At 44.5% G+C, this 6000-nt stretch overlaps 1 protein-coding gene across 6 annotated transcripts in view; it reads left to right on the top strand.

Annotated features, from left to right (window-relative positions):
- The first annotated feature begins 749 nt into the window (after positions 1-749).
- LOC103317025 (vicilin-like seed storage protein At2g18540) overlaps positions 750-6000 on the top strand; it is a 31507-nt gene continuing 26256 nt past the window's right edge. For 3 of the 6 annotated variants that reach the window (XR_004227931.1, XM_016986099.2, XM_031931967.1), the window contains exon 1: positions 763-864. The gene's annotated coding sequence lies outside the window, so the exon portion shown is untranslated. Of the gene's footprint in view, positions 992-6000 lie in introns of all 6 variants that reach the window. The other 3 variants (XM_016986096.2, XM_032601159.1, XM_031931968.1) reach the window with 3 other exon arrangements.

Below are 6000 nucleotides of genomic sequence, written 5' to 3'. Positions count from 1 at the left end.
GGCGGCATCGCGATAGTCGTTGCTCCCAAAATCCCAGCGCTATTAACTTTTGAGCGAGCCGCTTTCGCAAAACAAGCGCGCAGGAGGTTGCCGCTGCACTTTCGCAAGCCGGTCGGTCCCTGCGTATTATACGAGAGAAAGCGAGAGAGAGAGAGAGAGAGAGAGAGAGAGAATGAGAGAGAGAGAGAACGAGAGGTAGTCAAGTCGAAACCTTGGAATCTGCGAACGACGCGCTGGGGCCGCACGAGCGTGAAACTTTGATTCGGCGAAGCTCTCTCTCTCTCTCTCTCTCTCTCTCTCTCTCTCTCTCTCTCTCTCCCGCTCCCGCTCTCTCGATCCGCTTAGTTTTATCCTAAAAGCATTTCGCTCCGAAGCTAGTTGCGCGCTCCAAAGGAGCTTTAACCTTTCTCTATCTGCGCTCCCCTTACTTCTACTTATTTTCCCCCTCCCTGCCCCTCTCGGTCCTATACTGCGCTTTTTATCGCGGACTCGCGCCGTCGTTTCGCTTTGCCTTTCCGTTCGATAATGCGCCTCGAGCGCTCTCGGCACGTACCTTTTCTATACACAACGCGCGCGCACGCACGCCTCGCCTCGCGCGCTGTAACGGCGAGCTTGCAGCTATAGCCACGCAGCCAAGTATACAACAACGAGGTCGTCATGGCGACGATAAACAGACGCACGCCAGGAATCTCTGTATCTGATGCCGCGTCGGTGCGCGAGAGACTTTTTCTTACTGCGCTGCCTCTCGCTCTCCGAACCCAGTACACCGCGCGGAGGCAGTTTCGCTTCGCGCGCGCACTCTTTCGCTCTCTGTTTTTCTCCTCCGCGTCCTCGTCGTTCTCCCGTCGCAGAGAGTGTATCTGTGTGTGTATACAGACAGAGAGAGAGAGAGAGAGAGGGAGAGAGAGAGAGAGAGAGAGAGAGAGAGAGAGAGAGAGAAACCAAGAGCAGTGCAACAGGAAGACTCGCGCCTGGTGGCAGCCACTAAAAGGTTATACCTCCGATACGGCGAGTTCGACTTTCCATTTCCTCTGCCGCGACGCGCGTGTGCCTCCGTCATCTCCGTTTATTCTTTCGCTAACGCATTACGCGAGTAGGCGCACGTGCGCACTGCGGGTTATTATGCTCGATCATCGAAAATTTACGAGCGATCTCATGATAATGGGCTCTCCGCGGTCATTGTCGCGCCGGCCCGCGACGACAGCCAGCTGCCGTCAAGTCTCTCGAGGAATCAGAGGCGCATATAGCAGTGCGGGGAATGGCATATCTACCGCAGCTCGCGCTGCTCTCCCGGCGTGTTATACGGGCGTCTTGATAGCCCCCGCCACCCGCCAGCAGAGAGAGAGAGAGAGAGAGAGAGAGGGCCGGATAATCAAGGTTATGATGAGTAGTTTGCAGTATCTTGTCGGCTCGGACTTGGCATCTGACGTGCCCTTATACGAACGGAGTACACTCGTAAAGCAGGTGGATGTCGTCGCGCTACTGTCCTGTCGCGGCAAATTAGCATCCGCTTAGAGAGACGCTATGCACAGCGCGCTCTCGAGATTTCATTGAACGCGGATTAACGAGTACCGCGCGCTCCGATAAAAGCAAATCCAATTAACGTCCACATAATCGAAGCGGCATCGTCTTCCTCTCGCTCTTAAAAAATTCAATAATCCTCGATCGCTGCAGCTCGCGCGCGGCATCATAATCCTCTCCCTATACACCCGACCCCCGTCCTCGCCCCGACGTCGCGGATGATAAGGCGAACGAGAAAAAGGAGGTCGCGCTGCTGCAGCTCTCCTCGACCCGAGTCCATTAACCCGCGCGCGGACTACTTCCGGCTGTCTTTTTCCTTTTTGCTCCTCGCGGTAGCCTCTGGTTGCGTATTATAACGCGATCCCATTGTTTTTCTGGCGCCCGACCATTTTCGCGCCTCTCTTCTCATATTCGCACTCGCGCAAATGCAATTCTCTCGATACGTATCACACACACACACGCGCGCGCGCGCGCACGCACATACACAGCGCACCTATATATACACGGGGGAGCTGGCTTGCGGACTAGTGCCCCTAATCTCGACCGGGTATATGTATTATGTGATCAATGACGTCGCTTAGCGCGCGCTCAGAGCCATATATCGCCGGGACGTCGTTCACTTTTTGCCGCTAATACGATTAACTCTCTGGAGAGTATTATAGACATAGCTCCTGGGCTTCTCGTCTGCAGCCGGCTCTGTCACTCCGTTGCTTTTATAGTCTGCGACTTGAAATGAAAAGCACGATGCACCGAGTTGAATTTATCGTTATCCTTTTCAAAGAAAACAGCACACAGAAACCGATTATTCCTAAATTCGACTGTTGGACGGTTAATAGTCGAATCGCACAATCGTAATTCACATCACCGCGAGAGAGTCGCGTTGTATTATGAAATCCGGGATCAGCAATATTCCGAAAGATTCACTCGAAACGCGCTGCAGGCACGATATTGGACTTTGACATTGACAAGTTTGACCTGAATTTCAGCGTGATTTGCGTTTGAGTTATCAGTCGCGTATTTAAGCTTTTGAAAGACGTGCGCGCGAAGTGATTTAATAGATTTCGGAGGAAATAAACTAATTTATACTTTATGCTCGACACCCATCGCCCTGTCATGACCCCCCCCCCCCCCGTACAATATTATATCCGCGATTCATCGTCTCATCGACGTTGCGCGCGGAAGGATCTCGTATAAATTCATTGATATCCGCGACGTATTTTTACACTCGATAATACGCACAACAAAATATTCAGTCGCATCCAGATCTTTCGTCGGTTATTCATTTAAATTAATGGACAGAATGCGCATACTCAATAATACGGATTGCCTTCACCCGTTAAAATTTCGCAGCGCGCGCACTAAGCACATAGCCTGTAATATTCCTTGTACATATATACAGGGTGTAATGAGGCGAGGTGAGCTCGCGCGGGCGCTATGCTTTCCACGAATTTACGCGTAGCGCGCGGAAGGCGGTGCGCAATTTGCAATAAGAAATTCTCAAAGTTATATAAGCCTTCTGAAATATCGCGCGCATGAACCAGCCGCATGCTGGTGTATACACGTATAGCGATACGTATATAGTGTTGGTGGGGAGGATTATACGGCTGTCGCCCTCGCGGTAAGCATGAGACTGTAAAATGAAATCTCTTAAATGAAAAGAATTTTTGCGGGGAGATCGGAAATTGTGCATAGATTTGTTTGCATAAGATTGTCTTTGACGTTATAGTTCAAACTTGTGCATATAGTTTGCGTGATTACTTTGAATTTCGCGGAACTAGATTTAACTAGGTAATTTCCACGCAATATACATGACACTCGTTATGTACTCTAAAATACGTATGCTGTTTAATGCATATGATTGAATGTGAATTACTCAACTTTAGCTTAGTAATTAACTCTACGACAATCAATGCCGTTAATTTAGTTATGTGAAATTTCCCGCTCTGATAACCGCATATAATATTAGTGTGCTCCGGAATTCGAAAAACTTATATATATATAGGGATCATGCCATGAAGAATATACAGTATAAGAATCGTTTATTTATGTATTCAAGTCTGCTGACAACAATAACCGTATCTGTATGGGGGAAATGAAAAAAGTTTGATATATTTGTCCGCAATAAAGCTGAATGAAAGTAGTCGTATTTTATGTGGCGCGTAGACATCGATACGATACAAAAGCTCGCCTTATAGCCTTCGACTATAAAACGTCAAATCATTCTATTTCGCATGCAAAGAATGGACGCGCCCGGCAAAATTTATGCGCCTTAAAGATCGGCACTGCTAAGCCCGGAAAATCCAGTGCGTAAAAAACCTAGCTATTCGTATGCTCTTCTTAAGAAGCTTTTCTCCTCAGCCATTCGCTCGACTAATTCAGAAAGTCTCGAAAAGATTCGCTACTTGTGGATTGATTCTTGAAATTAAAATTAAAAAAAAAATAATTCTTCCGTCTCTATTATTGTCCCTTTACTCTGAATGTGACATCGATGAAGTAATATTATATCGATGATTAATTTTTATGTTATAATAATAATTCAAGATTTTGGCTAAAAATATAGGCGTCTACTATATTAAAGTTAATAGGCTTCAATCTGCATTATTTCGCTACCAAGGACTCTTATTGGCTTGTTATAAAACAGATTTCGATGACTTAAAAAAATCACACTTTGTTATTCATTAAGAGCCTTCTGGAGCATAGATATAGATAGAATTTATACATATAGTAAACGAGGAAAACAGGGGTTCCTTGCATCCCAACTTGTGAATCAACCGCTGCACCGACGACGCTGAAAATTATATATCTTATTGTTTGATATACCCTTTCTGCGGGAAAACGAGCTTACAAGCCTTCGGGAGCCCAGTAAATCAAAAATAAACATTCAAATTGTCCTAAAATATGCCTTTTAGATCGAGCTGTCCGATCTTCAAATGTTTACTTTACTTTAATTGTACCCGTAACCCCAAAAGCAAACGCGCCGTGTCCGATGCGTGCCGTGCGCGCGTCTATCTGCGTGGCAATTCTACCTATAGCCGCAGTGCATTCGCGTATAAACTGCATGCATTACAATGAACTTGTTCTCTAAGAAAATGATGAAGAAAGGCCAAATCACGATTTTTTATTGCATTTCTGTCACAAAGTTTGCGAATAGGGCTTGCTTGTTTTTGGGGTTGGTACAATAGTAAACATTTGAAGATCGGATAGCTCGATCTAGAAGGCATATTTTAGGAAAATTTAAATGTTACTATTTAATGCACCGGGCTCACGAACGCTTGTAAGCTCGCTTCGCCGCAGGAAGGGTATATATATTATCAAACAATAAGATATATCATTTTCAGCCTCATCGGTGCAGCGGTTGATTTACAAGTTGAAGTACAAGGAACTCCTATTTTCCTCGTTTAATAATATATAATATTATATATAAAAGTAAAAAGTGTAATTTTACTAGTGAATTACGGAACTAGTGCGCGAAGTAGGTGATTCCCGAATGCTAGTCGAAAAAAAGCCAGAGACACCTTATAATATGCGCACGTATTACGTATAATATAATGTCGAACTGTATTTTTTGACAGGTCGTGTGCGAAGCTCAATTTAGCATCCACGCTTTGGCGACGCAGCATACGCCAAACAGTGTTTCGCCTACGGAGTGTCAAAAAATATTTTACGTTGTAACATAAGTTTCAAGAAAGCTAAGTTCTTTATGTGTAGATTAATCTTGTTCACGAATACCTACAACGCATAAGTCACCCGGAACTCTCAAAGCACATAAAACAGGAAAAAATTATATCTTGTAGTGCACTACGTGGCTTTTGATGTGTTTATGAAAATTCCGCTTAAAAATCATAAACACTTTACCCGGAACTTTCACATAGACGATGTCGAGCGTTCAGCGTACGAGATTATCAAGTCTATAGTCAGTGCGCTACAATATACAAGCTTGAAACAATTACACACCAATTATAGAACGCGTGAATCTCTCTACTGCATCATCTTCATCGGCGAAGCCAGGTGCGAAAGGGATTTAAAAGGCGGGTGACTTGACCGTCCCCGGGCACTCGTCGTTCACAGGAAATAAATGCAGCAAAGTATTTGGCGTATCGCGCAGACTTTTAATTTCTTTGAGCCAAAACACGGCTATACCTATTAGTGATGCGTTGTCGATGAATTGTAGTTGTAAGCTTAAAATTGCAATTACAAAAAACTTGTAACCAAGAAATGTAATTTACTATTTACAAATACCTCTGGATTAAAAATTAGTTATTCTGCTGACTATATTATTTTTCTGTTGACTATGTTTCTCTGGACTATAAGATTTTGGGTTCTTTGTATCTTATATATAGAAAAATTTCAAGGTTCTTCGTGAAACCCGAGGCAAAACCACTACGTAGAACTAAAAATTCTCCAGCTATAGACCAAAACGTATTTTTGAACATTGTATATACGCTTTGATATTTTAAAATTATTTTTTTCACTTTACCT

The sequence above is a fragment of the Nasonia vitripennis genome, chromosome 5 (assembly GCF_009193385.2).
Source record: "Nasonia vitripennis strain AsymCx chromosome 5, Nvit_psr_1.1, whole genome shotgun sequence".
NCBI lineage: Eukaryota > Metazoa > Arthropoda > Insecta > Hymenoptera > Pteromalidae > Nasonia > Nasonia vitripennis.
This window is presented reverse-complemented; position numbering and strand designations above follow the sequence as displayed.